The sequence below is a fragment of the Equus caballus genome, chromosome 1 (assembly GCF_041296265.1).
Source record: "Equus caballus isolate H_3958 breed thoroughbred chromosome 1, TB-T2T, whole genome shotgun sequence".
Lineage (NCBI taxonomy): Eukaryota > Metazoa > Chordata > Mammalia > Perissodactyla > Equidae > Equus > Equus caballus.
This window is the reverse complement of record NC_091684.1, coordinates 137143776-137155556: the sequence shown is the minus strand read 5'-3', so window position 1 is coordinate 137155556 and position 11781 is coordinate 137143776.

The following is an 11781-nucleotide window of genomic DNA, read 5'->3' as shown; positions in this document are numbered from 1 at the left end:
AGTGGTTAAGTTCGCGCGCTCTGCTGCAGGCGGCCCAGTGTTTCGTTGGTTCGAATCCTGGGCGCAGACATGACACTGCTCATCAAACCACGCTGAGGCGGCGTCCCACATACCACAACTAGAAGGACCCACAACGAAGAATATACAACTATGTACCGGGGGGGGGCTTTGGGGAGAAAAAGGAAAAAATAAAAAAATCTTTAAAAAAAAATATATATTCTACAACTCTTCTTGAATTAGAGATCAATTTGATGCATTCTGAGAAAATAGCCATTTTCCAATGCATTTCTAGTTGAAATAATAGGTCCTCAGGAGAGTATACCTGTACCCTAAACTTTCTCTGGAAAGTCTGAATGCTGACAACTTGAATGTAAAGTTTATAAGGCTATCACAGAACCAAAGAACAAGGTCCAGGAAAAGAGCAGGAAATGGGAAGCTGGGCAGCCTGGAGTAGCCAAGATGTTTAGGTATAGTCTGCAAAGGACCCCCATACCTCGGAAGTCATCTCTAAGCTGTGGACTCTGCACCCCGCCATTGCTGCAGATGATCTCTCGGGAGCCTCCATTTTTGTGTCCCTCCCTCACAGTTCAAAGCCCTTGAGCGGAACATTTGCAGATGCCCCAGCGAGTGGGAGCGAGGAGCAGACGATCTGCCTCCTTTAGCTTCTGCAGTGGGATATGCGACCTTGCTGCTCATCAATTTCAGGATCCTGCCCGAAGAGTATTCTCATGCTAGGTGACCAGAAGCAAAATCCACTAACGTGTTCTGATTAAACAACACTGTGAAGGTTTCCTAATGATCCAAATTACCCTGTCTCAGCTCTTCTCCAGCTGCCTACCACTTACCAAGAAGGGACTAGCTAGGGTCTGAATTTCCGTGTCTCCCCTCCCCACCAAATTCATATGTTGAAACCCTTATCCCCAGGGTGATCATATTAGGAGGTAGAGCCTCCTCCTAGTAGGAGGTGACTAGGTCATGAGGGTGGAGCCCTCATGGTTGAGATTAGTGCCATTATTAAAGAGGCCCCACAGAGCTCCCTAGGCCTTCTGCAATGTGAGGACGCAGTGAGAAGTCTGCAACCCAGAGGATGGCCTCCTGCTGGCACCTGATCTCAGACTTCCAGCCTCCAGAGTTGTGAGAAATAAATGTGTTTTTATTTATAAACCACCCAATTTGTATTTTGTTATAGCACCCCAAATGGACTGAGACAAGACTGTATCAGCTATTTACCATCAACCCAAAACAGAGCTAATATCTGAAATACTTAATTACCTTTCAAATACTTCCCTTTCCAAATCCTAGGCCAGAAGTAACAATATGTTGTTGATGTCAATGAAATACTTAGCAAAGCAGAGCTGATAAGTAGAAGCTTCCAGAAGAAGGATCCCCAGTAGAGATATTTGATTTTAACTTATAAGTCTTAAAGGATACATGAAAGTAGGGATAATCTACATGTTATATTTCATGAATAAATGCAGAGATCTCTAGATACCAAGTGATATAAGATCTTGAGAAATGATATATTGCTGCTGATGGGTTTCAGTCTGCTACTCTGAGCACGTGTTTGGGCTCAAGTGCAGAACTAAGCTGAAGGGTATGAGATTTGTTGTAAAAATTTATTGGAAGTAGGCAAGTGGTTACAGGCTAAGTGAGGGTTCATAAAAGGATGTAGTCACTTTAAGGACAATTTTGAAGAAAAAATGCTGATGGTGAAAGAAATGCAAAAACCACAAACACATCAAAGAGGCCCATATTCCTGGGAATAAAGAGGAAGGTCATAAAGGATCTGCTTACAGAAAATATATTAATCCTGGTATATTGTCCTCTTTCCTCTTGCCCCCCATCATTTCAGGTCGCTTAGCTTAGATTGCTTTTCAGCAAAAAAAAGCAAATGATACCCTTGCAAGGACTCTGAACAATGTTATAGGAATTAAACTCTTTTCTAGTTTTATTTTTACCATTATTAAGCATGGTTTAACTGTTACATGAGTAGAACATCCTAAAAAATGGCAATAACTTCTCACCAGAGATGCAGTGCTAAAGATTCTGTTCATTGATATACAAAATGCTCTTTATAACCAACTGTCTTATTTATTAGAGTTTAACTTTTCCCGAGATGATTTAATGCAAATTATGGCAGACTGCTAATTATTCAACAAAATTTATTTCCTCTTCTTCCTGCACACAAAGCTTGACTGTGCTTCCCAGCTGCCCTTGTGGTTAGATTGGGCCATGTGACTGAGTTTTAGCCAGTGGAGTGTGAGTAGAAGTGATGTTTGCCACTCTGAGGCCTGAACTCTCCAATGCATGCTGACTGAGACGGAGGTGACAGAGTGAGCTTAGAAGCCATGTGTTGTTCATGAGGTGGAATCTCCTTCAGCCTGGGTCTCTAAGGAGAGCCATTCTACCCACCTATTCACCGTGACCAAGATAGAAACTTTCATGGCGCTGTGCCATTACATGTTTGAGATTTTTGTTACTGCAGCCTCTGCTAACTAATACATTAAAAGTTTTTTCTCAGTCTTAGTTTTCTATTCATTTATGATTTTGTAGATCAGTTGCAAATTTCAAATATTTATTATTGTATTTGCAATGTATCTTTGAATTAAAGGTTCTCAGAAGCACCATAAAACAAAGATAAAAGGATTATATTAAGTAACAAGTACTTAATGAGGAGAAGATAATTTTAAGGAAGTCTATATAAATGACATGCAAATATATCTCTTTCCCCTAAATTTAGTGCTTGGCTGATAGTAGGTGTAAAATAAATGTCTGTTGTCTCATCAATAAATGAGCCTCCTTCCCGAGCTTGAGACTGACATTTCAATTGGCCATGGGACATTTCCAAACAGCTGTCCTACAGGAACATCCACAGAACATTCCCAAAACTAAAATAGTCCTCCCTGTCAGCCTCTACCTACTTTGCCACTACCAAAAAGCCAGCGTGCTTCTTACTCTCCTGTTTTTCTCAATGGCACCCTTGGAATTGTCCTCTGTTGACTCACATAGCCAAACGGATGCCTCATTTTCTAAGTTTCATTTCCCAAATATCTTTCCTCCTTTCAGCCCACTTTCTCCACTCTATCCAAGAGTACTTGAACCAACTCCAATCTCCCTTTTGTCTAAATTGACTGCATGTGCCAGTTGTTCCCAGGCTTCTAGTTTTCTCACCAATAATGTTTCAAAAACAATGTTTTAAGGACCAACGTAGGATTGCCAACTTTTAGTTTTGCCAGATAAAAACATTCTTTTAAAAACTTTTTATGGCTGAGTAATATTCCATTATATATAATATATATTATATATATTAATTTTCTTTATCCATCCCTCTGTCAGTGGACACTATGATGTTTCCATGTCTTCGCTTTTGCAAATAATGCTGTAGTGAACATGAGCATTTATCATTTATTTTTCTATAGACTAATTTAAAAATAATAATGTAGGGAGGACTCAACTTTGGAATATAGGAGAGTGTTTTACATTATATCATTTTAATTTTATGCAAACTCACAACACTGTCAAAGATTTTGTACTCAGGTCGCGCTCCTCCAATCAGTCAATTCTCCGGTTCCCCGTAGGCTACATCCCCCAACCTGGTATCGAAACTCCCATCAAGGAGACCCACATCCCTTTCCCACTGTTATTTCTGGTTTCCAGACAAAGTAGACCTTCTGCTATTCCCTTCTTTTCTGTCTTTGACTGCGGTTCTCCCAGCTTATACACCCTTTCCTTTTTTCACCACCAGTCAAAATCCTACCCAAAATTTTAAGACTAAATTTTTTTCCTGCCTTTTCTCCCCAAATCCTCCCAGTACATAGTTGTATATTTTAGTTGTGGGTCCTTCTAGTTGTGGCATGTGGGACACTGCCTCAATGTGGCCTGACAAGCAATGCCATGTCCGCGCCCAGGACTGGAAGCAGCAAAACCCTGGGCCGCCAAAGCAGAGCGTGCAGACTTAACCACTCGGCCACGGGGCTGGCCCCAAGACTAAATTTGATGATACTGCGTTCATGAAACCTTTTTTGATCACCCAAACAAATAAGATCTTTCCTCTCCTGGAACTTTCATAACACTACAAACAGTTGCAAGGGCCACTTACTTCCATATACTATGTTTATCTATCCCTCCCACAATAAATGCTTGAAGATAAGAATATTTGACACATTTTTGTTACCCCTGCATTATTTAAACATTAAATATTCATTATATTTTTAATGACTGAATAAATTCTTTGAACATAGTGGGCCCCCTATTTTAAAAAGTCCCTTTGAAACATTTAAATAACATTAATCTGCAATGTCAAGTAAATAGCAATAGGGTTTTGGAGAAACAGGGATTGCTAAATAACTTCTTTATTCTTTCCAACATGAGGGAAACAAAAATAAATTCTTGTTTCTATGACCATAACACAGAAGCTTTTCTACTATAAAATTGTGTTTTAGGCTCCTACCCAGGGATTGAATTGTCCTAAAATGCAATTTGTGGAAGAGATGAGAATTACAGAGCTCCCTAACTTTAATGTAATTTTGTGTCTACGCCAGTTTTAGTGAAGGTACACAATATTTATTCCTTTGGGTTTTGCATTAATCAAAAAGCAAGAAGGAATGAGATGACAAAGCTCAAACACCTGGAATCATAAAACTCCTAGAAGAAAACATAGGAGGTAAACTCCTCGACATCAGGCTTGGCGATGATCTTTTGGATTTGACACCAAAAGCAAAGGCAACAAAAGCAAAAATAAACAAGAAGGACTACATCAGACAAAAAAGCTTCTGCAAAGCAAAGGAAATGAAAAGGCATCCTACAGAATGGGAGAAAATATTTGCAAATCGTATATCTGATAAGGGGTTAATATCCAAAATATATAAAGAACTCTTACAACTCTAGCAAAAAACCAAACAATCCAATTACCAAATGGGCAGAGGAATTCAATAGACATTTTTCCGAAGAAGATATACAAATGGCCAACGGATATGTGAAAAAGTGCTCAACGTCACTAGTCATCAGGGAAATGCAAATCAAAACCATAATGAGATATCACCTTCCACCTATTAGAATGGCTATTATCAAAAAGACAACAAGTGCTGGTAAGGATGTGGAGAAAAGGGAACACTTGTGCACTGTCGGTAGGAAAGTAAATTGGTGCAGCCACTATGGAAAACACGACGGAGGTTCCTCAAAAAATTAAAACCAGAACTACCATATGATCCGGCAATTCACTTCTGAGTATTTACCCAAAGAAAATTAAAACATTATCTTGAAGTAATATCTGTACCCCCATGTTCAGTGCAGCCGCCAAGAGATGGAAATAACCTAAGTGTCCATTGATGGATTAATAAAGAAAATGTGATTCCATATATATACATATATGAACTCAGCCTTAAAAAAGAAGGGAATCCTGCCATTTCTGACACACACATGGATGGACCGTGGGGGCATTATGCTAAATGCAGTAAATCAGACAGAGAAGGACAAATGCTGTATGATCTCAATTACACGTGGAATGTAGAAAAAATGAACTCATTGATGCAGAGAACAGACTGGTGGTGGCCAAAGGCAGGGGGAGGGCAAAATGGGTGAAGGTGGTCAAAAGGTACAGATTCCAGTTATGAGATAAATAAGTTCTGGGGATTTAATGTCCAGCATGGTGACTAAAGTTTAAAATACTGTATTGTGTATTTGAAAGTTGCTAAGATTTTTTTTTTTAGATTGGCACCTGAGCTAACAACTCTTGCCAATCTTCTTTTTTTTCTTTCTGCTTTTTCTCCCCAAATCCCTCCAGTATGTAGTTGCATATTATAGTTGTGGGTCCTTCTAGTTGTGTTATGTGGGACGCCACCTCACCGAGGCCTGACCAGCGGTGCCATGTCCATGGCACCCAGGATCCGAACCAGCAAAAGCCTGGGCTGCGGAAGCAGAGTGTATGAACTTAACCACTTGGCCACTGGCCGGCCCCAGAAAGTAGATGTTAAAAGTTCTTATCATAAGGAAAAAAACTTGTAACTATGTGAGGTGATGGATATTAATAAAGTCATTGTGTGGCAATCATTTCACAATATATATATATATCTCAAATGATCATGACGTACACCTAAAACTAATAGAATGTTATATGTCAATTACATCTCAAAACTGGAAAAAATTTTTAAAAATTAAAAAAAGAAGGAACAAGATGCCAAAGCTCATCTCTTTCACTCTTAACAATTGAAGAAATCTGAGCACTTGTACTTGCGTATTCTATCTTTGACCTAAGAAATCTAACTTTTTTCTGTAATGATCAATAAATATGAAAATCAATATGTAAAGGTTTTAATTTTACTCCAATTATATGAATAGAAAATTTAGCAAAGATTAGGATGAGTATATTTTATTAAGCTATTAACTGTTTCATGGAAAGCCTGAAAATAAAGACAGAACGCTATAAAGATATAGGACTTTCAATGTGGAATTTGAATTTGAGCAGGAGCATTTGGTAAGAGACTCTTTATGTTGAGCCTTGCACTACAACTAGAGATGAGAAAAACAGAATGGTTCCTTAAATTCATCCCTTTTAAAATATGAATCTCTTGACTTCCAGCTCTAGCTATGATTGAGTACCTGACACTGGACTCACCTTCCTGCTGTAAACAACAATAAAAGCTAGACAAATTGTGTAAAATAACAGTTGCAGGCACTGGACAAAACCAAGGCAGGATTATTACCCTTCAGAAAAGGGAAGCACATGAGGTCAGCCTCATATCCATCCCAGCACAAGGATATAGAGCCCCAGCAGAGGGCAGCAAGGTCTCTGGGCAGAGGAAACAGAACTCAGAGTTCAGGCCTACTAACACAGCTGGGTTTGAAGGGCAAGGTCCCTTAGAAGAGGGAATGCAAAGAAGGAGCCCTCCAAAATTGCGTAAAAATTTCTCCCAGGTACTTGATCCACTGTTAAGATGTGTATGAGCAGGGCAAGGCTCCAGGAGACCTTGCAGAGAATAATGTTTGGGAGGTTGAGAGCTGAACAGAGATTTCAGAGGTTGCACAATAAGGCAGAGACATGAGAGGTTAGGCCCAGCCTAATGTAGAATGTATAAACCTTCATAAATACTTAGCCATTAATGGACGTCTCAGAAAGTCCACATCCTTGGATTGAGGATCATGAACTAGCAGTGTTACACAATAGGAGTAAGGACTAAACTTAAATAGACACTTGCTGCCAGAACAAGATTCAACACCCAGAGGAAGTCAATATAATCTAGAGTCTCTTTACTATGTTAACCACTATATTAACCAGCAGACAAAACAAAACAAAAAAACCACTAGACATGCAAAGAAAAGAACAACCAAATCACCTTGAGACAAAAGAGTAAAAGAAGTAGACCGAGAGATGATTCAGATATTAGAGTTAGCCAATAAAAACTTCAAAATAACTGTAATTTGTATGTTAAAGAAATTGGAGGGGCCAACCCTGTGGCTGAGTGGTTAAGTTTGCATGCTCCACTTTGGCAGCCCAGGGTTTTGCCGGTTTGGATCCTGGGCGCTGCTCATCAAACATGCTGAGGCAGCATGCCACATAGCAGAACCAGAAGGACCTACAACTAGAATATACAACCATGTACTGGGGGGCTTTGGGGAGGGGGAAAAAAAAGAAAGAAATTGGAGGAAAAGGACAAAATCGATGAAAAGATAGAATACTTTGATAGAGAATTTGAATCTATGAATAGGAATCAAATGGTTATTCTAGAAATATAAGTTGAAATATCTGAAATTAAGAACTATTTGAATGGTTACAGCACTAGACTAGACTCAAAGATAGTCACAGAAAGCATTTAAACTGAACACAGAAGGAAAAATAACGAAAAAGAACAAGGTATGAGAGAGATGTGAGGCACAGACAAAAGGTCTAACATACGTATAATTAGAGTCCCAGAAAGAGAGGAGGGAGAAAGGACACAAGCAATATTTGAGAAGTGTCCTAATTTAATGAATGATAAAGCTCACAGATTCAAAAAGCTTCCAAACACCAAGCAGGATAATTAAAAACAAAAAACAAAAACACATAAGCACACCATAGTCAAAATTCTAAAAACTTAAGATAAAAAGAAAATCTTAAAAGTAGCCAGAAAAAAGATACAGTATCTCCTAGGGAAACAATATAGCTGATAGTCGATATCTTAACATAAATCTATGGAAGCTGGAAGACAATGGAATAATATCTTTAAACTGCTGAAAGGAAAAAAAACCCTGCCACTTAGGATTGTGTTCAAAACAAAAAAAAGCTTCAAATATGAAAGTAAAAAAAAGTTCTAAGACATCCCTAGTAGTCTAACATGATAATAAATCCTAAAGGAATGTATTCAAGTTGAAGGGAGATGATCCCGCATCATCACACTGAGAAATATAAAACCTATTGACTATTAAAACAACAATTGTAACAAATATTTGTGGGATTTATAACATTGGTAGGGAATAAAATATATAAAAGCACTAAAAATGTGTATGTGTGGGTAATGGAGATAAATTGTTTTAAGATCTTGCATTATTTGTGACAATGATAGGTACACTGTAATAAGTTGAGAATGCATTTTGTAAATTCTAGGATTAACTGGTAAAAGACCGATAGTAAAAGAAAACAAAACAAGATAAAATGGAATATTAAAATACTTGATTAATTAAAAGAAGGCATGGGGGCTGGCCCTGTGGCTGAGTGGTTAAGTTTGCGCACTCCACTTTGGCGGCCCAGGGTTTTGCCAGTTCGGATCCTGGGCGCAGACACGGCACCGCTCATCAAGCCATGCTGAGGCAGCATCCCACACAGCACAACTAGAGGCAGTCGCAACTAGAATATACAGCTATGTAGTGGTGGGGGGGGGGGGGCTTTGGGGAGAAGAAGAGGAAGAAAAAAGAATATTGGCAACAGATGTTAGCTCAGGTGCCAATCTTTAAAAGCAAAAAAAGGCATGAAGGGAGAAAGAAAAGAACAGATGGGAAAAATAGAAAACAAATATCAAGTGAGTAGAATTAACCCCAACCTAATTATTCCATAATTAGAGTAAGTGGAAAGGAACAAAATACCTGACTAAAAAACATAGATTGATAAAAGATTTTTAAAAAGACCCCATTACATGCTGCTTACGTAAGACACACCAAAATATGAACACACAAATTAGTGTGAAAGGATGATTCAAATATGTCAGTTAAACTTACCAAAGAAAGCAAATATGATTATATTAATATCAGAGAAAGTAAACTTTAAGGCAAGAAGCTATTATTTGAAATAAAGAGGGAGATTCATACTGATAAAAGAGATAATTCAACAGAAAGCATTAACAATGCTAAATTTATATGCACCTGAGAACATAGCTCTAAAATGCATAAAGCAGCAGTGAACTGAATAAAAGGATAGACAAATCTACAATCATATTTAGAGAATTCAACACAATTTTCCTAGTAACTTATAGAACAATCAGAGAATTAAAATATAGAATATCTAAACAACACTGTCAGCCAATTTTACCTAATTAGTATTTATAGACCACTACACCCCAAAAAAGTACAGAATACACATTCTTTTCAAGTGTACACGTAACACTTATCAAATAAAAGATACTTCAGTCCATAAAGCAAGTTTCAACAAATTTCAAAGGTTTAAAAACATACAGTGTATTATTTCTGACCACTACAGAATTAAATTAGTGTTCACTAACAGAAATATAACTTGAAAATCTAAAAGTATTTAGAAATTAAGGAAAAAAAGTTCAAAAATAATCCATGGGTCAAAGCAGCAATTACAATGGAAATTATAAAATATTCTGAGCTGATTATAATGAAAATGCAACCTATCAAAACTTGTAAGATGCAGCTAAAGCAATATGTAGAAATAAATTTATAGATCTAAATCTATGTATTAGTAAAGAAGATAGTTGTAAATCAATGATCTAAGCTGCCAATGCAAGAAGTTAGAACAAGAACTTCAAAGAAAAGCCAAAGCAAGTAGAAGGAAGGGAATAATAAAAATAAGAGCAAAAAATCAATAAAAGAGGATACACACCTATAACAGAGTATATCCACATAGCCCAAAATTGTTTTTTGAAAGTAATAAAATTGAAAAAACCCTAGCAAGACTAAAAGAGAAAACACGAGATACCAATGTCGAGAATGACATGTTATTATGAATAAATTTATGCCAACAAATGTGAATATTTAGACGAATGGACAAATTCCTTGAAAAACACAATTTACTAAAATATAGCCAAGAAGAAATAGAAAATCTGAAGAGTCCTATATCTATTAAACACACCAAAGCTGTAATAACAAACCTTTCAACAAAGTAAACTCCAAGCACAGACGGCTTCAGTGGTGAATTCTGTCACGTATTTAATGAAGAAAAGATACTAATTGTATACAAATTCTTTCAGTAATTACAGGATAAGAGACTATTTCCTCATGCATTTATAAGGTCAGCATAACCTGGGTATAAAACTTGACAAAGGATATTACAAAAAAGGAAAATTACAGACCAATATCTTTCATGAACATAGGTACGATAATCCTAAACAGAATTTAGCAAATGAGATCTATTCTGGGGTAGCAAGGGCAGTTTAACCTTAGAAAATCAATCAATGAAATTTGTCACAATGATGAAGTAAAGGTGAAAACCTATATCATCCTCTCAGTCGATTCAGAAAAAGCATTTGATAAAAGAGAGCATCAGTTCATAATTAAAACATGTCAAACTGGGATGGCAAGGAACTTCCTCAAACTGCTAAAGGGCATCTAAGAAAATCCTACAGCTAATATTGTATGATTATGGTGAAATATTGAAAAATGTTGCCTTAAAATCAAGAAAATGCAAGGATCTTCTCTATCACGACTTCCATTTGACTTTGTATTGGAAGTCCTAGCCAATGTGATAGGACTAGAGAAAGAAATAGGTATACGGGGCTGGCCCCGTGGGTCTGGTGGTTAAGTTGGACTCACTCCACCTTGGTGGCCCTGGTTTGGTTCCCAGGCACATTGGTGTAGATCTGTATCTACACCACTTGGTGTTGGCCATGCTGTGGCAGTGACCCACAGACAAAACAGAGGAAGATAGGCACAGATGTAAGCTCAGGGCAAACCTTCCTCAGGAAAAAAAAAAAAAAGGAGGTATACAGATTGAAAAAGGTTGAAGCAAAAGTGCCTTTACTACAGATAACAAGATTGTTTAAAATCTATGAAAAAAATACTAAAACTGAAAAGAGAATTTAAGAACATGGCATGATACAAGGCAAATACACAAAAATCAACTATATTTGTATATGCTACCAACAAGCAATTGAAAAAATAAACTTTAAAAAGTACCACTTTATGAACTTTAAATGAACTTTAAAAAGTACCATTCAGCATTTAAAAGCAAAATATTTGGGAGCCAGCTTTGATGGCCTAGTGGTTAAAGTTCCATGCGTTCTGCTTTGGCAACTCGGGTTCAGTTCCTGAGTGTGTAACCACACCGTTTGTCTGTCAGTAGCCATGCTATGGTGGCGGCTCGTGTAGAAGAACTAGAAGGACTTACATCTAGAATGTACAAGTATGTACTGGGGCTTTGGGGAGGGAAAATAAAAGAGAGGAAGATTGGCAATAGATGTTAGCTCAGGGCGAATCTTTCCCAGCAAAAAAAAAAAAAAGGAAAACAAAATATTTGGGATCAAATTGACAAAAGATCTGCAAGACATTTATGCTGCAAACTATAAATCATTGCGAGAAAACTTAGCAAAGACCTAAATGAATGAAGATATATAATGTTCATGGAATAGAAAACTT